We start from the raw sequence: 22,432 nt of genomic DNA, 5'->3' as shown, positions 1-22,432 counted from the left end.
GAAAATGTAAAAGTGTACGGAATTTCCTGTCTCGATGTATATGTAAGGACAAGAGAGAGAAATAAGTGAAACAGTAATAATTTAAAATATAACGATAGCTGAACAGAAGGGATTCCTCTTCCTTCATCTGCGTGTTTCCTTTCACGGATAATGACTTCACCTGTATCTACTCTTCACACAGCTGCTAAAGCTTCCTTTTCAACTATGCACTTCTGAGTCATTGGCACAGAAGCTTCATACTTGGGAATTATATGATTTCTTCAAATGTTTTCCAGAATATCTGTAGTGAATTTTGTGCCACCCAAATCCGTTCTACTGTCCACACTGCCCCTACCCACCCCCCACCCCCCGCTGCCTTGGAAGCCTTGCACTCGCACAGACTAAGTTGCTTATTGTTGCTCTAAATCATCCCATGACTTGTTCAGTTCTTCTTCCTCATTCAAGAAATCTCTTGCCTTCTGCCTATGAAACATGATGCCAGTTTTTAAGAATCATGTCAAACTCATGAACTTACATACAACATCTCTTAATACTGACCCTACCTTTAATCAGCATGGAATTCCACTAATCCTACCCAGCATGGAACTTCCCCTTTATCACCACTATTTCTTATTTCCCAACACTCATCAGCACGCCTGTTCGGTTTTTCTTTCTCTCACATTCTTATCACTGGCTCATGGTAAGCTCACTCTGGGGGTACTCTACTTCCCATACCCCAGGCATTTTCAGGGTAGGGGCGGCAGATTATTTATAAAATAATAAAATAATAGTAGAAACTATTATTCATAATATCTTGAATAACGTAGAGAAAAAAAAAGTAGTTAAAGAATTTGCTTAAAGGCTGGCATTTAACTGATGTTCCCAATTTGCCACATGAAGAATCATAAAGGTATTCTGACATCTATCCACAAAAATCTGAGCTCTTTTGTCCTTCAATACTGGGACCCTGACGTGAAGCTTACAGGGAAAGCTGTGTGCATTCTTGCTGTCTTATGAGCATTGCCTATTCATAGTCTGCATATCCTAAGTGATACCTAGCAGAACTCCATTGTATATTTCACACTTCCCACTTAGCCAGAGCTATATTCAATGAACCCCATTTAACATGCCTGGTTTTATTATCGCAGTCATCAAAAATTCTAACTATATCAACTCCTTGCTTAAAATATGTAATTGTTCACCTTGACACCAGAACTAAAATCATAAATCCCCTGAGGGGTGCATTTACCAGATACAATTCATAACACTCCAGATTCATGCATTTGCCTTCTTGCAGGTGGGACAATAAAAGCAGAGGCTTCTGCTGTTCAGAGTCCTTGTTGCTGCCGCTGTGGGGGAGCCAGGATGCTTTTCCTGTTGTGCAAACAGACACACTGACTAGGCTCATAGGGGCTGGAGCTGGGAGAGAGGGGGTTTCACTGGTTCTCGTGACAAATGTGGAGAAATCGGGGAGCCTTTGATTGATGGGAGAGGACTTTGATTGATGTGAGACTGAGCAGCTGCGGGCGCCAGCTGCTGGATCGTCCCCTGGACAGCGGCCTGGTCGAGGCTGCCGCGTGTGCCGGGCGCTACGTCACCGTTTTGACGGTTTGAGTCAGCGGGGCCTGACGGCCATAAAAGCAGCCAGTAGAGGCCGTTGTCCAAGAAGAGCAGCTTGGGGTGCAGAGAGGGGAGGTCCCCAAACCTCAAAGGCGTGTGGGCGGAAGGTAAGGAGCATTGGCTGGAATGACGTCAGGCCCTCATTCCCCGCCACTGACTGAAGGACTTTCTCGGTGGTGCTGAGAGTGGGTTGTCCGGGAGCCTGCCCGTGTGGCTGGCTTCGTCACTGAGCAGGGCCTGGGGGCGTGGGGGAGGCGTCCAGGTTCAGGGATTTCGTTTCTGATGCTTTATCGATGTCCCTTGAACACAGGCAGCGACACCTGCTACAGATCACACGCCGGGCATTGATCCTGCAACGCTAACTTGTTGCTTGTCACTGGCTGTCCCAGCAGGCGGGTTACCTGAGGGCTTGTCAATACAAAGCTCCAAAGTACATACATACCTTCATTTTCTACCTTTATCCTTGTGCACTTATCATTCACAGTCTGTTTAACTTCACTGAGGATTAGCGTGAAAGGGACCGAGCGCACCCTAACACTCCCTTACTTGCCAGAATTCATCCTAAGGAAAAGATTTTCTCAAAATCCAGTCTCCCTCACTGAAGCTGGAAAGTTCATTTGCAAATTCTCTCACTGACATCGATACCATAAAAAAGCAAACGGATTGCATGATGTGGTAAAATGGAGCATTCAAGAGAAATAGTAGTGGGGCCATTGATATAAAAAGATTGAACTCGAAATTTCCTCTGACTCTAAATTATTCCTGAACATGGATGTGTTCCTGTGCACTAATACCTATTATTTTTCTTTTCTGAAAGAAATTCATAAAAGGTTTACATCGTTGCCATCAAAGATGCAGACAATAGATACAAATATACTGGAATAAATTCCTTTGTTAATTAGGTTGCCTGGAATCTTCCATGCTTAAATTTCTTCATCTGTCAATGGGGATGTTAACTCACTAACCTTATTTGATTGTTTTAATATATAAATACTTTGGTATACAACTGAATACTTAATATATTAATTGACAGTGACATGCATAGACAAGCATTGGTTTTTCAGATCTCTAATTTTAGATATTTAATTTGTTTAAATTTTTACATATTTTAAAAACTATTCTTATCAAATTATTGACAGAAATAAATTATCATTATAAAATAAAAAATAACAGAAATATAAGCCCCAACATATAAAGGTGCATTTGTCTAAGACAAAAATCACCAATAGCCTATGAAAGATAGTATGTATATTGATCAGCACATTAGATATTCTTCTAATAGACAATTACTTTCTTTAAGAATAGGATTGTCTCTGAAATATATATACTACCTGCAAGTATTTGAATTAAAGGAACTTGGGAAATATTGCAGCATATATTTAAACTCATCCAAATAATGAGTCAGAGTGAAAGATAAGAATGTAAAATGAACCAATTTATGAGCAAGTTAAGTATATATATCTGCATTAAGATATTTCTCCGTAGTCTCAAAAGACTAAATACAATCTAAATGATAATTGCCTCTAGGCACAGGCCTAAAGAAAAATGGGTAGGTGGAAAGGGAAATCAATATTCTTTGGAGAAAATATTATTTGGCTATTTAGAATGCTCTGTTGGAATCTAGGTGTTCCATTTGCAATGCTGATGATTTTTCTCTCATTTCTTCTGATGCGATGTACCCAGATTCTTCTTTGTAACCCATTATTAAAATTTGGTAGAATGAATCACACTATTTAAGGGACTTTCAGCAGTTTTTGTGGAGAATCAGCACGATCATCTTTTGCTTCAATAGCTGTGAAACTGTGTCCACTGTCCCGTCATCTCCTTTCCTGGTGGTGAGCTCTGTCATGTGTCATACAAGGCTTGTGTTCTTGGCACTGTATCAAGTAAGGAGACTTCTTAATGATGGAAAATTCTTTACTTCTTACAAGTATGATGAAATGTATTTCTTTCTAGCTTACTAGGGAGTTAAAAAAATCTGGTACAGTATTATGACTTCTAAAAGTTCACTTTTGGAACTTTTTAAAAATTATATTTATCTTATGTAAATTAACATTGACATTACACAACAGAGTGCTTTGTGAACAATTTTATTTTTTTTTTTTAAGATTTATCATTTGGAAACAAAGGTAAAATTTTGACAGAATACTTTTATGTCAGCAAGAAACCATGCAAGCACAAATACAGTGGAGAATCATCTTCAAAGTACTGCAAATAAAACAAAAACAAAGAGACGTCTAGCCAGATTTCTGTGCCCAGGTTTCACAGATGAACCAGAAATGGGAGAATCCTCTATCAGCAGAGTGACAGGGAAAAAAAATGCCAGTTTTTCAGATGAAAAGGAGAATTATACCAAGAGAAATTACAAATTTATAGCAAGGACTGGAGAGCGCTGGGAGCAGGGTAAATAATGAATGAAGATAATATAAAATTAGGTTTCTTTTTTATATTTAATTGTCTAAAGCAAAACTGCCACAACGTGGTGAATGTTCCCAGCATATGTAACAATGAAATACATGACAACAGTGACACGGGAGAAGGGAAGGAGGGAACGAGACTATCTTGTTGCAAATTCCAGACAGGGTGCACGAAGCAGCCCAAGAGTATGTGACCACGGCTAATTAAAGAGGAATATTGAAAACCTCAGGGCAATCACGAAAAACATAAAAGTGGAGATAAGATAAAATAAAATAAAATAATTAAAGCCCCAATTAGCACCAGAGAATCCAGAAAAATGAAAGAACAAAAGGCGCTAATAGAGAAGAGCCCATAAAATGGCAGATTTGAATCCAGACACTCCGATGACCAAACTAAATGTAAATGACTTAAATGACGCACCACGACAGAGAGACAGAGACTGTGGACGGGACAGGAATTTATGAACTCACCAGTGGGACGTGCTCTTCCAGCAGGAGGGTGTTGCCCGAGGGCAAGCTGGAGCACCTACGTGAGTGTCAAGCATTTTGGAGCAGGGGTTATTATTTGAAACGAAGCGAGATGCTACATAGCAAAAGGGTCCATTTCCTCAAAGATAAAACCATGTAAAATGTGTATGTTTTTAGCAACAGAGCTTGAAATACGTTAAAAAATGATAACATTGCGAGTAGACAAATACAAAATTGCAGCTAAAAGCTTCAAGACTTTCTTTAATTGCTGATGAATTAGAAAGTGAATGAGAATGTAGAGCACCCAAACAAAGCTAGCTGCCAGTTTGGCCTTGCTAGTATGTCTGCGTCGCCCTCCCTCACCACATCCAATTTACTTTTTTCACACACACTCGAGAAATATTCCCTACGACAAACCATGTACTGCTACAAAGCAAGTTAAAAATTAGAAACCATATACAATTTTTCTTCTCATAAGATTACACCGGATACAGAGGAGAGGAAGCAATCCACAGTGAAAATTTCACAGGAGTGTAGAATCCAATGTTTGGTTTGGACGGTTCTCACTTGTGAGGTGGGCTCTCCTGCGGCTCTGATCTCCGTCTCCCTGACATGACCAACAACCAGCCTCCCTCCCCACGCTGCTGGCCAGCTCTATGTTTTCTTTTTCTTTTTTTTTTTTTAAGTGTTAGTTTTTTTTTTTTTTTTAAGATTTATTTATTTATACAAGCACTGGGTACAGTCAGAAGTGTGGGAGGGTGAGAGAATTCACCAGAGCCAGAGAGGGGAACAGAACAGGCAGACTGACGAAATACACTGCTGAGGGGAGCAGTGGGCGGCAGGAGAGGTCTGTTGCGCCATGTGGGACCATCGCCGGAGGCCAGGGATCGAACTGGCACTGCAGAAGCTTCGGGCAGCTTCGCAACCCAGCGCTCAACCCCTGAGCCACCAGGGGAGGCCCCCAGCTGTATGTTTTCTTTGGAGACGTCCCTATTTAGCTCTTCTGCCCATTTTCGGGGGTGGTTTTTTTTTTGTTTGTGGAGTTGTAGTCGTCTTGGTTGATCCTGGGTAGCAGCCTCTTGTCAGATGTATGGTGTGCAAATATTTTCATATCAAGGCAAAATTTAATTGAGCTCACACACTTTCTAACGGTCCCCTTTCATCCACTGCCTTCTTTAACTTACTGCAGAGGCTTTGCTTTCCAAGGGAGCTGTAAAGTGTTGCCTTCTTGCTTATTTATTAACTTAGAAATTTATCTCCTCACAAGGTCTCGCTGCTCATCTCCGGCACTGTTGTTCTGGGCCAGTGCCCTCTCTGGCGTCACCCATGGAGAGGACGGTGTATGCCTGTTTACACAGAGCACACTCAGCAGAGTGATGGGCGTGCGGCCGCTCCCCAGCAGCGCCGTTAAGTACCAAGCCTGTCTGCAGACAGTTAGGGGGCGACCTTTTCGACCTTATGAGTACACATCCTCATATTGACTACCGGTTCATCTTCCCATGATGTTATTCACATATTCCAAGTGCATTGGTCAGGTTTTTAATAAATTCTACTGATCTGCCACATTAATATGCTACTCTTTGCCTAAATTTACAATAATATTGAGGGAATAAATTATGTTGAGATCAATTCTGGTGGAGGTTGAACATGCAAGTGCTTTCACGTAGAAAATAAATAAAATGGGGCGGGAGAGTCTCAACTTCTCACACTTGGCTCCTGAGAGCTGCAGAGCCTTGTATGTGACCTCCCAGGTGCCTGTGTGTTGTGTGTATGGTATGTGTGGCATGTTTGATGTGTGTGGTGTGTGGTATGGGTGTGTGTGTGTGGTGTGGTATGTGTGTGATATGTGTGGAATGTGTGTGTAGTATGGTGTAGTATGTGTGTGGTGTGTGGTGTGTGTGGTGTGTATGTGTGTGCGTGAGATGTGTGGTATGTGTGTGTGGTGTGTGGTTTCTGTGCTGTGTTGTGTGTGTGGTGTGGTGTGAAATGTTCCAAACACCTACATAAAAGTCTTGGTTGTCAAGAGCCTGTTTTTAGGAAAGAAGTGTTACGTGAATAAGGTCATGTTAAGGGTTCATTTTCTTTTTTGAATTGTCGGATTTAAAACCTGATAAGGGAAGAGGATGGAGCCAATCAAAGCCACATCCACAATGTGGGCAGGCAGAGAAGGCCTCCTTCTCCCAATGCCACACGTCCTCACTGAATGCAGCTCCCTTTCGTTTCATCGGTTTCTATGACATACTCTTTAGTAACACAGCAGAAGCTGATGGAAGTGTGCCAACAGCTCAAAATATTATGGATCCTTATTTCCTATTTTTTCAATTTATCGGCTTGCTTTAATCATTGGGCACAGAGTAGTTATAATTGAATCTCTTATGGCTAGAGAAGCAAATTATGACAAATCCTGTGTAATTTCTGTTATGTAATTATGATTCAGGGTCAAACCGAAGTCACCTTTTCTCTAAGAAATTGTCTTCCAGAAGAATAGGGAGAGGCATTTTTCAATGACTGGTTTGTAATGTCACTTTTTCATAAATGCAGCATGTCATCTGTAGATTTGTTAGTCCAAAGACAGCCATTTGTTAGTGAAAAGAGACTGTTGCTGGACATTATTGATATATTATCACCATCGAGTAATTTCTTTGCCAAGGAGCAGTGAAACACTCCCCTTTCCATCAGTTACATTCAGCTGATTTCAACATAAGGATTCCAGGCTGCTGTTACAGATATTAAATCTGGTGAGGGCGCGTGTTGTCGGCGTCACGGACACTGTGCAGATCCTTCAATCATGTCCTCAAAGAGGCTTTTAGTTTTCTTTCCAGACTAGTTTATTTCCACTGAAAAAAAATGGATGGGCTCAGAATTAGCCTGTGAAATAAATGACACTGGTCCCTCCTGATTCATAAAACATGTCCTAAGATGTCAAAATAGTTTAGCCTCTTGTTTTCAAAAGCGATGCTTTATCATGCTGCCAGCGGTGAGGGATTGAGCGCCCGGCTAGAAGCAGATAATAAGAACAAAGTCGTATTTTAAATCAATGTGTTTTAAAGTTCATGACATCAAATTTCACTTCCCATGCTCTATTTTGCAAATTCTTCTGGATTGCTAAAGGGATAAACGATGCACTTCTTATTCCTGAAGAACAAACCGAAACTCAAGCAACATGTGAAGCTTGTTGAAAGAGAAGTCTAATCTGCAGCAACTGCACATTCCTCGCGCCTCCTTGCATTTCATAAAGGCCTCTCCGTCCTGAGGACCAGGGGAGAATCTGCTCATCCATTTCCACTGCACTAGCATTTCACTTGCGTGTTCCTCACCCACTTACTCACGGCAGGTTTGAGGAAGATCGGCTTCTGGGGTTCAGAGGCAGTGAACCCCAGCCCAGCTCACATTTGCTTGGGCCCTGCTGGGTGGGCGCAGGCCTGGCTGTGGCGGTGCAGCCTGGGCCCGGACTCCAGGGCGAGGTGCTCTCCGGCGCGGCCAGGTCCACACTCGGGGGCAACAGAGGAGAGCCTCAAGGTCACCCCTGCGCCCCCTGTGAGGATGGAGAGCGGTGCTCCTCAAGCTAACGAGGAGTGCTCCCCAACCTGAGGGTTAATGAGACACCCATGACGGCAAACACTTCTCCCAGAAATATATTTGAAATTCTGATTTCGGATCTCTCTAATGAATAAATTAAGGAATATTTGGTGTACAGAAGAAGATTTGGGAGTTTTATTTTCCAGGGACATCTTCCAAATGAAGGAGGAGAGTATTTTAGAGAAGTTAAATAATAAATCGTTTTAATACTGGGAATAAAATTGCAACATATTTGTTAATATTATACTCACCCTACATGATATGCTTTGTAGTTAAAGAAACAAAGCCATCATTACACACTACTGATTTCTATAAAAATAATTAAATACAACAATATGTTCATAATGCACATAAAAATATTCCTAATTATTAAAAGTATGGCTTGAAGAACATGCTTTATTTTAATATAAGCCCACCAAGGTGGCTTTATGGAAAGATTTATTTCTGCAATAAAATAGATATTAAATTTGGATTATAGATTTGAAGTCATTATGTAACCTGAAAGTATATGCTGTAGAAAGAACAGGCTATTTCTTGAACGGCCTTTCCACTTTGACATGTTCTTCTTTTTAAAACTTTTTCCATGAGTAAGTTTTCCAAGTTATTTTTACTGAGTCAGTATATGTGTGACAGAGTTTCTATTCTTATCTGGTTGAAGTTGCATCACCCGGATCTCATAATTCTCACTGGTAGTTAGACTTACAGAGCCATCAAAACTTAGCCCGATGATCTTGAGTATGGTATATCATTTGAGTCTTAGTTTTCTCCTCTCTAAATCAAATAACCTCCACGAAATATATAAATGATGTCTTCTCCCCTGTTCTGTATGTCTGTGATTCCTCACATCTGCAGTGTCACGTCCTATTAAGATGGAGAAATATGACAGCAAAAGCTGCGCATGGTGGAGTCTGTCATTTTAAGTTGAGATTTCATCTTACTCCTTAAAGATTCAAAATATAAATGCATCTAACAAGAAGAAATTAGTCAACAATAACAGCACTCTAGTTTAAAAAACGAAAGATAATGATGATGGGACACCTTGTGACGAGGTCACGCATTCCAAAGTGCAAAAGCTAAACTCCATGTTCCTTTTGTTTCCCTTTTTCTTGTAGTTTAAGATTAAAAAAAAACTATGGACCCATGCCACAGGGGTAAGAGCAAAGGGGATGTTTTCACTTGACTCACCTCAGGAAAATTCGGAATCTCCATTCCTCTCTCTCTAAACAACATGCAACTATTCAGATGTCTAGTTTTGTGCCAGAACCCCTGTCACACAGCGTTTCTGAATGTGCATGTGTCCACCCTGGGCCTGAGCTCTGCTCACTCTGTTTCCTTTCCGCAATGCTGCATATTATTTAATTTTTAGTATAATAAAGCACCGCATTCAACATGATTTTTAAATTTCAAGCCTATACAAAGAGCTCCTGCATGAGTTGCCTCTTCCTCACACCCTCTCTCCAGCGGCCCTGGAATTATTTCGATTTTAGGTCTTGTCTGGGTTTCCCCGCATTAGCGCTGCGGGGTCCCCCACCGCCCACCTGCTTGGGGCGGCACCGGGACCCCAGCCGCGGGCGGCACGTCTCCCGCTAGTGGGTGAACCCGCGGCTGCCAGGAGGAATCACACGCGTCCCAGCGGCTCAGAGATGGTGCTGGAATGTACTAGAAAGGAATGATGTAACGTATGGCACTTGGTTAAAAACACAGGCGCGAAGAGAGGAACTGAATTTCGAAATGATGATACAGAGATGATGTATCATCCCTCTATGAAATATATAAATGATGTTTTAGATGATGTATAAATGATGTATTACAATACATCCCTCCATGAAATATATAAATGATGCCTTCTCCCCTGTGTATGTCTGTGATTCCTCACATCTGTGGTGTCACGTCCTATTAATATGGAGAAATATGACAGAACAGAGTATTCTAATAGACTGGAGGACGTGGTCAACCAGCTCCCAGGAAAATCCAGCTTCCAGGAGTTCAAAGAGTTAACAGAAAACGCGGTGTCCTCAGCCCACATGCCTGCGTGACAAGAGTCATCCCAGAGAGAGAGTAACTGGCTGAGGCTGTTTCCTGGCAAATCCCACACAATAGTCAAGGAACGCACGACGCCAGGTTTATACAAAATCCTCCACAGAAGAGAAGGAGGTGGAGTTCTCTCTAACTTTTGTTTTCTTTTAATTGAAGATAAACTCTGAAAGCAAGCAAGCTAAACAAATATAAAATTGATGGCTGAATCTCCCTTAACATCTAAGTGCAAACAAGTGTTTGCCAAAAGGATCTGTCAATGCATGAAGAGATGTGAAAACACGGGCCTGTAAGCTCTCCTCGGAGTGTCGGTTCCAGGAAATCTGAGCAGAGTTACACTCTCACACGTCATCAAATCAGCTGCTGATGGGGCTCTTTTAAATGCTAAATAGCTACCTTGTTGGATGCGCTGTACTTCTATGTATATACACATCATATTATTTATGACACCATATTTTCAGTAACTCACAATGCATATTTCTAACTATATATTTTCACACAACTCTCTTTTCCCCTGGCACTATCACTTCATCTTTTTATTTTTCAATTTTAATACCTTATTTTTTTATTTTGTTGAAATAACAAGGACTTATAACATTACATATGTTTCAGGTATATATTATTAAAAATGCAGACTGGCCAGGCCCTATGGAAACAGTATGGAGGTTTCTCAAAACAGCAACTCCACTCCTAGCTATCTACCTGCAGGAAGAAAAACACCAATTCAAAGGGACAGATGCACTTCTGTGTCCACTGCGGCACTATTTACAATAGGCAGGATGTGAAAACACCCTCAGTGCCCAAGGACAGATGACCGGAAGGCAGTGGCCAGGAAGATGCGGTGTGCACACACACGGGAAAACTACTCTGCGATAAAAAAGACGAAATCTGGCCATTTGCAACAACATGGATGGAGCTGGAGGGGATGATGCTGTGCACATTAGTCAGAAGAAGACAAGGAAGGCCCAGAGTGGGAGATAAACATTCAACTGACGTGATTTGGAAAGGAGAGTGATTTCTAGACAGGGCGGAACACACTCGACTCAAGGACACAGATAATCATACGCACAAATACGCAAAAGGAAAAGAAACATACATGTGGCCACTTGCTAGAAAAGGCAGGGTTGAGGATGGGCAAGAGTGGAGAACTGCGCAGAAGCAAACACTGTGGAAAATTCCCACCAGACACACGGAAGAGGCGCTTAGTGACAAGGATGCTGAGATCCTTAGATGGAGACGGGCCACAGAAGCAGAGCGGGGACCCTGCAGCCCTGACCTTGCCGGATCAAGAGTTAAAGGAGGTGCTAGAAGAGCGGCAAAGGGCAGGGGGCCTCGTGTGGTTGTGTCTGATGGGATGAAGCTGAGAGCCCTTGAAGGGCCTCGTCTCTTGAATTTGGACAGAAAACGCCTGTGGCAGCCAGAGGGTCACCCTGACCATCAGTGTCTAACGCTGGACTTTTCTTGGCGGTGCTGACGGAGCAGGAGGGTCTGATGACAAAGCTGGAGCCGGGCGTGCTCCCTGGCTTCTCTGCAAGTGGCGGGGCGCCCAGCTGTGAGGACAGACACAGACCCGCTGGGAGATGCCCCCACAGAGTGGATTCAGACCTGGGCCCCGGCGCAGCAGACTCCGGATCCAGAAGAGCCGGGGAGCAGGAGCCGGGGAGCAGGAGACGAGTCACCCGGCACGCAGGACCGTGATCCACCGTGGAGATCGCAGCTGTGGTCATATTTGCATTTCTTAGCATTTCAGTTGAAAAGATGATCGCTTATTTGCTTCTCATGGATTAATGATGGGAGGAAAGACTAAAAAGTCCATAAATAGTTTATGCATAAATATTTGGCCAAGGATGACTTCTCTGTTCAGAGACAATGTAAGGCGCAGGTGACCAGACAAGCAGGTTAAGGGAACAAGTCAGAAGCATGCGTGTTAGCATAGATTCTACTAATGTGATAATATCGCCCTCCATATAAAGGATTTCTGCTCATTAAATTTCAGAAATAGCCAGAAAAAATTAATAATCCCTTTAACATAACGTCTTAAACATTTAGAGATTTGAACTAAATACATGTATCAATACGCATGTGTGCATCAGATATACTTATATGTGATCTGCATTCTGAGAAGATGTATGATATTGAGGGACCACAGCTAACTTTTCATATACTTTCTATGATTAAACACACTCACAGCTAACGCTTCATTCAACAAATTTTTTTCAATTAATATAGAGGTCAGCCTCTTTGATAACGAAATGAGCTGCACATGGCTGGCACCAGGAAGGCCACTGAGTGGGTGGCTTAGAAAGCCTGGTAGCCAGAAGATCGAGATGCAGGCACCACTGAGGGCTCTGGGGGTGCAAAGACCATGTCATATTTCACTTTGCTCCACAAATGTGACATATCCAAAAATCAGCAGAGTCTTCTGTCTGGACCTGCACTAGCAATGACCTCGAGTGTAGTGATTCGTGCTGTCATATGTGCTTCCATCAGTGCAAAGATTGTTCATTTTTGATCTTTGAAATCGTGAAAGAAATCATCAGACTCTAGCACATTTGCACATTCTATTAAAATCACTGATCTACAATCCAATGGAAGGACATGTTGCTTCATTAAGATAATATGGACTGCCTGGTGGCCATTTGCATTTCCTCTTTGGAAAAATGTCTTTTAAGTTCTTCTGCCCATTTCCTCACTGGATTGTTTATTTTGTTTTTGTTGAGTCGTGTGAGTTCTTAGTATATCTTTGTGATCAGTCCCTTATCAGTTGTATGGAGTGCAAAGATTTTTTTCCCAGTCAGTGGGGTGTCTCTTTGTTTTGGTTAATGTCTCTTTTGCTGTGCAGAAGCTTTTCAGTTAGATGTAATCCCAGGTGTTTGTCTTTTCCTTGACTATCTTTGCTTTGGGCGATGAGTCTTTAAAGATGTTAGTGAGGTATATCTTGTGATGGTGCACGGGTGCATTGGTGAAGGAAACTCTATGGGGACTCCACCTTAGGGGGTGAGGGGAAGCAAATAATGTTTAAAAATGAGCAATGACGTAAAAAAAATAAAAAAAATAACTTTTAAATTTTATATGAAGTGTTCACTAATTCCTCAATAGAAATATGTACAAGAGATTCCTTTAGGTTCTAGTAGATTCATTTTTTGAAACATAAGCCACACAATTACTATGGGTTTTATGCATCACCTGCAAGTGTGACAACATCATGGATGCATTTCCCCAATAGCTTAAGTGCTCCCAAAGCTTCTGGCATCAGGTCTTCCAAAGACGCTGTCCCCTGTGCTGGGTGCTCATGCCCGATGCAGTGCACTTGAGGCTCTTCAAGCAGCTTAACATCTGCCAACAACCTTGCTGATGTGCATAAAAGCCTCGAAACACCCTAGAGCGGGGTCCCCTGGAGCAATGTGCGCAGATACAGGGGCCACTCCTCTTTTTCTGGTGCTTCCTCGCAGAATCCGCTCTGGACAAGGACCACTGGGGTCCAATTCAGTCTCCTCTAACTCTAGCTGTGCAGCAGCTTCCTTAGTCTTTCCAGGAGGATTTTGAAGTAGGACCCTAATGTGTAATAACAAATCCAGACGACCAGCCATTCGGTATTTGTAATGAGCATGGGAAGCGCGCACTGACATGAAATGTCTTAATTAGGTAGTTAACGGTTTATATAGGAGATACATTTTACTTTATTTAAAATCAGAACCCCAGTCTCCATGCTGCAATGGGCTCAATAACACACTGATCTCAAATGATTAGCAGGTGACATGTATCTGAGAGGCGGGGCCCAAGTCCTCTGAATCCCACGGGGCTGAAAATCAGTGTCAGCTCAATAAAATAAAATCTAAGAGCATTCCAGGTTCAGATGCAGATTGAACATGAGATAAACTAGAACCATCGTGAAATACGAAATTATTCTTGGGAGGAAAGCATGTAAAATATAGACAATCAGATCTTATGAAGCCTCTTAGGTAGAGCTAACAGAAAAATTCTATTTATGCCTTCCACACCTCAGTAAACTAAAGTTTTCCTAGACTGAAAAAAACTTGTGGGTTACATTGGCAGAGCAGCCACTCCTCCCTCCGCCCCCTTCCTCTCTCCCTGCTCTTCTGTCCCTCACGCTCCCCTCCCCTCCCCTCTCTCCTGTGCGCTGTTTCTCTCCTTTCTGTTTCTTTTTCCCATAATCAACTTGGTCATTTTCATCAGAATTATCATCTTTTTTTCTGTCATCACCTCCACCATTTATCCTGTAATTATAAGGGATATGTTGTTTAATTTGATGATTTCTTCTTTGTTACTCTTTATCATTAATAATTAATTTATAATGTTACAGATCAATGCAGTCAGGTCCAGAGGGGTGTGTGCCAGGGGCAGGAGCGAGGCGGTGCTGCTCGGGGTGGACACGGAGCTGTGACGACGCTGGTGAGTGTGAGACAGCAGGCTAGATGCCCCTCAACAGTGGCCCTCGGGAAACATGGTGATGCGATCGGGGTTTCTATGTAGTTCAGCTGAGGGAGCAGAGCAGCTGCCCTGATGAGGAACAGCTGTGCAGTCTGTCCCAGTGTGACCTTTCAAGTCTCAAACTCTCCTCCCAAGAGCAGGACAAAAGTTACGTCTATTGTGATCAATATCAATATTTCTTCATCATCAAATATGGTGACAAGTGCTTGCTTGCTTAAAGAAAATGCATAGCAACTCATTGTAATAGATCTTCTTCTGATTTACTAGGATTAAAGAAAAGATTTCTAGAGTGACCGACAGTTTTTACTTTATTGTAATTAGTCTTTTTCCTGGTCCCTTATTTAGGTTTTCTAGATTCCTGCTATGAGTGAGACTATCCGGTATTTTTCTTTTTCTTTCTGGCTTATTTCGCTGAGCATGATCCCTTCCAGCTCCATCCATGTTGCTGCAAATTGCATGAGTTTATCTTTTTTGATTGCTGAGTAATATTCCATTGTGTATATATACCACATCATCAAAATCAACAAGCAACTAGAAACCAGAGACACACATATGGGCGGGGGGAGGGAGTAGGATGAAAACAAGGGGATGTGGGAATTGTATGGGGACTATAACCAAGATGAAAATGCATACATTGTGCAAAAATGACAAATGATGTAAAAATATATAAAATAAAAAAAAAGTGTCCGATGGCTCATTAGCTCAATGGGGCAGGATTTGTTTTCAGATTTAATCTAAAGCTCATGCATCAGTTTTCTATTCTATTCTTCCTTGAATGATATGGAATTAGAGTTAAGCAAGATGCTAAGAGAACAGTGTAGTGATTTATAAAAATTATGTAGGAAATTAGAAGAAATTCACTTTAGGGCAAAAAAAAACATATTAAGATACATGCAAACAACTTTGAAACTTCACAATGATCAGGGAGAGGTAAAAAATTATTTATGATTGGAGTTTAGAAAGATGAAAGAGAGCTCTGCAGCGTTGGTGATTTGAAGCGGTAATAGGCATCGGTGTGATCAATTGATCCCGTTGATATAGGAGAATCAGTAGTTGGATTTTTAAACCTAACCCCATGAACATAGTATTTAATCACACTGTCGAAAAGAGTATAAAAGAATTTATCTTAGCAGACACGAACTCCTATTGCATATGAGAAAGAAGGGTACTTCTATTTTCAAACTACAGAAGTGATAAAAAGTTTTAAAAAATAGTCCATACCTTTATCACATTACAGTTGTCCTTTCTTAACCAATGCAGGAGTTTGAACACCAACCCCACACAGTTGAAAATTCATATATATTATATATTTGTTTCCCCCCAAATCTGAAATACTAATCACCTACTGTTGACCTGCAGCCTTAGGGAAAACGTAATTAGCCAATTAGCCCATCTTCTGTTTGTCGTGTGTATTATATACTGTATTCTTAGAACACAGTCAATTAGGCAAAAGAAAATGTCATTAAGAAAATCATAAGGAAGCGAAAAGGCACTTACAGCATTGAACTGTTCTGATTCATAACATACCATTGTTGTTGGTGTACAGGGAAATCTTTAAGCGAATCCAAGCAGATCAAACCTGTGTTATTCAAGCGCTTCCGACAGATAAGTCAGCCCACAGAAGGAAAAACAATAGGCTACATCTCCTGCTTTTTAATCACATGAGAGCATTTCTCTACTAAACATGTAAATCTTTTCCCTCTATGAATAAACAAGCATCTTGTGCAGAAGTCAAAGGATTTGTAAATGTAAGAGATATTTCCCACTATTTCTAATTAATTGGATGCAGTTTATTTCTCTTTGAATAGCATCTACTCTTTTTATTGTGGCATAGCAAAGAAAATTAGGGGGGTGATAATTCTCTGAAGTTTAAAGTCAAATGTAAAAGGATTTCTACATTTGACCTTTGCTTTCTTCTGTGTTACATGATAGTTTTTTTATTAATATAGTTAGCTGCCTCACATCAATAGGCAAAATATCAAATTTTATATAGCACATGAAACAAACAAAAGAACCAAGACGTTGGGGTGGCTGGTCTAGGCAGGTGGGGTGTGGGGTCTCCCAGGAGGCCAGTGGAAGCGAGGGAGGTGCACTTTGTGACACAGCTATGGGGGGCAGGGAGCAAGTGCCTGGGGGGACACCAGTCTTGGAGGAGGGAACCAGAGCTGGCCCCACCTTGAGTTCTACTGCACGGTGAGGGAGTTCTTGGGTGAGGACCACTTGGGTGCCTGGCCATGGAGCCTCCTCATCCAGACTCCACTGCAAAGATTCTGAGAACATCACCTGGGAAGAGAACCCAGGTGATGCTGAAAAACCCCCACCCCAACTTCCCCTGCTGAGTGAGCAAATCAATCATGACCCAATGAGAGAAGCCAGTTAGTCTTAGAGAAGCACAGTGCACTGACCTCAAACATTGAAAATATTCTTTTGCTGTGGACATTTGTAATTTTTTTCATATATGCGTATTATGCCCCAAATGTCTCCTTTACAATGAACAGCGTTTGCTTCTGTTGTTGGAGATTTCCAGTGTTTCTCCTGCTTCCCCAAAACTTAATCTGCTTCTAGAAGCACTTCTTGGCAGCCCCTACAGTCTTTGTAGACATGAAAAAGAAAAATGTTATTTTGAAGCATCCCTAAATACTACTTAAAATTTTACTATTGTGGTAATTTAAAAAAGCTAATGATATTTGTAACAGTTCCCACAGTTTGCCTAGCTGTATTCTAATTCAACACTGGATCATTTAAATCTCGTTTCTGTCCTTGAACTGCAAGCATCTTAGCTCTAGTAGATCAATGAAATCTAGCACATCCTATACATTTACCATTCTTCTATCTTAGTCTATAACTGAATGCAAATATAAATTTCATTATACCTCCAATATTCATGCTATTCCTCTGACAATCATAGGCACTTACACTGAATTTTTTTTCATATTATTTTTCTAAAGAAATGCTATAAACTGTTATTGACCTTCCTACATTTAATATATTTATATTTCCATAAAAATCGTGTGACAGCATTCTGGTGTAGTTACAATCTGGGGATATGGTAGGAAAGGAAATTAAGACACTACATAGGGCATCTTAAAGTTTTATAAGGAAAGGGAGAGTCTGAGGAGAGTTAAACTTCAATTGATGCTACATTTTAACACTGCAAAATTTTCTAAATGAGAAGGAAGAAAATTTATAGAGTTGAAGAAGGAAAAAGAGGAAAGAAGAACATGAGGAAGGAAGAGAGACACTGAAGGAAAGCAGCAAGCATGGCGAGGGGAGGGGAAAATTGCTTATATTTACATTTAATTTCCGACTGAAGATTGTAAATCAAGCAGCATTTTTTCTCTTCGTATTCATCCCCATTTTGACAGCCTCCCTTACAATGAAGTCATCTGGTGTTGGATGTCTCCAGCAGTCCCTAGTGCCTATCAAGTTACTTGAAAATTGTGCTTCCAATTTTCATTAGTTTTGATCTTATATTTCTGTGCTTATAAAGTCAATAAATTCTTCAACCGTGGTACTGTTCAAAAAGAAGAAAATATCCTTCTTTTGAAAGCACTCTGAATATCTGTGGTGTTTGTTTATCTCCTTGGAAATTAATGAAGGATTTCTTTCCTCCCCGAGTGATGGTCATGTAACGAGAGCCTGAACAAATTAGCAATATCTTATCTAAATTAAAATCTCAATTAATTTTTTTCCTTAATGATCAAACTTCGTGGTGAGTTTTCAATTATCATAGTGACTTTATTGTGGTTCTGAAGGCTGTGGCAAAAACATTAAAACATTGAAAGAACAACTCAGTATCAAGACATTTAGCGTCCTATTCAAAGAGAAACATGCAAGATGCTGTGTGAGGAAAGAAAGTAGAAATGAGAATTAGTAACTCATGGAGTTTGCACAGCAGAGGAAACCATCAAAAAAATCAACAGGCAGCCTACAAAATTGGAGGAAATGTTTGCAAATGACAGATCTGACAAGGGGCTAGCACACACAAGGTATAAAGAATCCGTGCCACTGAGGAGCAAAAAGCCCCAAACTATGTGATTAAAACCAGAAAGAGAATAGACATTTTTCCCAGAAAACATGCCAATGGCCGGCAGGCACAGGTCAAGGAGCTCAAGGTCGCTCATCCTCAGGGAGCCACAGGAGGAGCCACGGGACCTGACACCTCACGCCTGTTTTGGCCGCCCCCGAAACGTGGAGAGACTCGCGCGGGAAGGTGAGGCGGGAGGCCCCGGCGCACAGCAGCTCAAGCGCTGATGGGGTGCACCTTTCATTAGCGCCAGTACACGGAATTCTATCTCCGAGTGTGTGATAATTCATGACTGCATTAAGTGATGTGACGTGTTTTATTTTATAAGTAAGTTTATCGTTTCAACCTTATCAGAATCCCTCGTCCAGGCAGCCCGGCCTTGTCAGCTCGCCATGGCTTCGAGGACGCGCATTCCTCGCCCTCTCCGGCAGCGACCCCCTGGGTCCCGACACAGCCACCCTCATGTTCACTTGAAGTGAAAAAAGGTAAAACGCACCTTCTATAGTTTTTAATTGCCAATTAGTTTTTATTCGTAACTCATTTAGCACTGTTTGAGTTCCAACTTCATAAATTTGAGAAGGATCAGACTCTTCTATTATTTTCTTCCAAATTAACTTCTGAGTACTAAAAACCTGTTCCTCTATTGTTCCTTTGTGTATGCAGTCTAATGGAATCTCAGTTTCCACATAAGAATGTGCACATGTCAATAACATGAAGCCTTTTTTTAAAAAAAGATTTATTTATTTACTTTATTTATTTATACAAGCTCTGGGTACAGTCAGAAGCGCGGGAGGGTGAGAGAATTCACCAGAGCCAGAGCGGGGAGCAGAGCAGGCAGAAGGACCGACATACACTGCTGAGGGGAGCAGCGGGCGGCAGGAGAGGTCTGCGCGCCATGTGGGACCCTCCTCCGGTGGTCGGGAGCAGCCGGGGATTGAACCGGCGCTGCAGAGGCTGCGGGCAGCTTCGCAACCCAGCGCTCAACCGCTGCGCCACCGGGGAGGCCCCTATGAAGCCTATTTAAAAGCATTTAAAATTATAAATGAAATTTTCTTTCTAATTGGTAAATCAGTAACTTTAATACTTTCACCTAACTACCAGAATATGACTATTATCTATCTATGAAAGAAGTTTATATATATAGTGTATATATATATATATATATATATATATGCTATCTCTCATCCATTCTTTATAAATTACTATAAAAGGAAAACATATTTCTGGGTTATAAAAATTAAATAAAAACTTATATATACCTCTATTATTATCCTATTAACAGATATAGGATCATGAATATAAGAGATCATTTTAAAAGAGACTTTTTAAAAAGATTTATTTATTTATGCATACAAGAACTGGGGTGTAGGCCAGAGGTGTGAGGGGTCAAAGGATTCACCAGAGACAGAGTGGGGAGCAGAACAGGCAGATCTACTGAAACACACTGCTGAGGGTAGAAGCGGGCGAGGCAGGAGAGTTCTGGTGGGCCCTGTGGGTTGCTCCCCGGCCTGCAGGGGATCGAACTCCTGCTGCAATGGCTGCTGATAGCTTGATAGCACCGCCTTTAACCCCTGTGTCACCAGGGAGGCCCCATTTTCAAGTAATATCTAAATTTTAAAATAGCATAAAGTGACAATTAGGAAAGAACAGTTTTAACCTGCATAACTTTACACGTTAAAATCCCACAGTATTTTAATATTGTAATTGCTAGTCAATGCAGGCTATTTCTATTATTCAAAAGCATGGTAAACATGATGCAAACAATTAAATATAAATACAAGCTAACTGTTTCAACTGTTGTTACTGGGAAGATATCAGATCATACACCATTTCAAGCCTGGAATAATTGTGTAGACACACTGTGTAGTTGGAGATTGAGTTTTGGGATGAGGTACGTTTGACATGGGTAGTTTCTTTTCCAACAGCTGTGCCAGTACAGAGACAAGCTGATCATGAGAGAAACTTCTTGGCAAACCACTTCTTGTTAAGTGGGGAATGCAGAATGCTTGGCATTTGTAATTGAAGTAATTTGTAAGAAACCACATTACTTAGCCAGCTGTAACTTCTACTATTTCATGATTAAGATTATAATCCATTAATCAATTTATAGACACAAATACATTATTGTTCAAAATAAATAAGAATTTAAAAACACTCAAATCAATAAATATAATTACAACAATAGTCTGTTCCATTCATTTGTCTTCCAGATGTTTGGTGAAATTACTGCAGCCTGGAGCCAAACAACTAACACCATCTTTACTTTTGTTTATTGTAATAAAATGTGTTAATGAAAAAGTGCAAAGATAGATAATAGAAATTAATGTACTGTGACATAAAATTTTGCTTGAAAATCAAGGCAAGTACAGTAAAAGCTAATATGTTTAAATGAGCATTGCATAATGTATATCTAACAACTATAAAAATCATTTTTATTGAAGTATATCTGCAAATCATACAACATGAAAAATGACAGCAATAGGCTCGAGACAGGCTAAGTCTAGTCTATGGAAATAAATTTTGATCAGTATTTAAAAGTTATTCTGGATAATCACAGGAAACGGGAGTTTAAAAGTATCTGCACATACTCTATTTTTTCCTGTTTGTATCCAAGTATCATTAAATCTAACTCTAGTATTGTAAATTATTATACTCAGTTCCTTTATAAAACATCATTTTGATTCAAATAAAAATAAACCCTCACTATCACTTACATAATAGGATACATAGGTGTACACAGACAGTATACGGTATAGGGTATAAGAACAGTATATGGTATAAGACAGTATATGGTATAAGAACACATTATACGGTATACACCATGTTACATGGTATTATATGGAAAAATGTGGGAGATCGAAAATATCATTAGATTTTATATATGATGTTACTAATAATATCACTAATTTTAAGTTTGTAATATTATCTAAGTTATAAATCACTTAAGAAGTCTTCAAAAATACAGTATATCATTTGTATTGTTTTTAAATAGTACATTTTAAAATATGCTCACTTACCAACCAATAAATCTTAAATGAATTAGGAAAATGTATAACAATTTCAGTCTTATATTTAAGATCTTTCAAATAAGCATGTTATGATTTAGTATCAAAAATACTTTTTTTACTCTATTTTTTTCTAATTACTGGAAAAATTAATGAACATCAACAAAAGCATTTGTTGGAACTAAATGAAATAACAGTTCGAGGTCATTGCTTCTATGAAATGTTCGAATACAGTAAACAAAAATAGATGTTTTATTTCAAAGTAAGGATATCTTGTTTTGAATATTGAGCATTAAAATCGATGGCAAATTGAATAATACCCTTTTTTAAAAGATTTATTTAATTATGCATGCAAGAACTGGAGTGTAGGCCAGAGGTGCAGTGGGTGAGAGGACTCAACAGAGTGGGGAGCAGAACAGGTGGATCCACTGAAATCCACAACTGAGGGGAGCAGTGGGGAGATAGGAGAGGTCTCCTGCCCTCTCCTGTGTGGGTCAGCTCCTGGGCTGGGGATCAAACTCCTGAAATTATGCCTCAGTGTCTGGTGAAAGCTTGATAGCACGGCGACTTTAACTCCTGCACCCCCAGGGAGGGCCCGAATAATACAATTATAAACCAGAATAAACTAGGGTTTGATGGGTTAATTCTACCAAACTTTAAAATTTTTTAAAGGTTTATTTATGCACACAAGAACTGAGGTACAGGCCAGAGGTACAGGAGGTCAGAGGATTCCCCAGAGACAGAGCGGGGAGCAGAAAAGGCAGACCGACTAAAATCCACTGCTGAGCAGCGGGGAGACAGGAGAGGTCTGCTGTGCCCTGTGGGTAGCTCCCTGGCCAACCAGGGATGGA

General features: G+C 40.7%; 1 long non-coding RNA gene across 1 annotated transcript; it reads left to right on the top strand.

Moving 5' to 3' along the window:
• Positions 1 to 1,592: 1,592 nt before the first annotated feature.
• Positions 1,593 to 22,212, top strand: LOC119252280 (uncharacterized). Its single transcript, XR_005126777.2, has 4 exons — positions 1,593 to 1,706; positions 14,422 to 14,510; positions 18,931 to 19,061; positions 20,787 to 22,212. It is a non-coding gene; the product is annotated as an uncharacterized LOC119252280 (long non-coding RNA).
• Positions 22,213 to 22,432: the final 220 nt, after the last annotated feature.

Source organism: Talpa occidentalis, unplaced genomic scaffold (genome assembly GCF_014898055.3).
Source record: "Talpa occidentalis isolate TD23 unplaced genomic scaffold, MPIMG_talOcc4v2.1 talOcc4.2, whole genome shotgun sequence".
Taxonomy (NCBI): Eukaryota; Metazoa; Chordata; class Mammalia; order Eulipotyphla; family Talpidae; genus Talpa; species Talpa occidentalis.
Note: the sequence above shows the minus strand (reverse complement) of the source record. Positions and strands in the feature narration are given on the sequence as shown.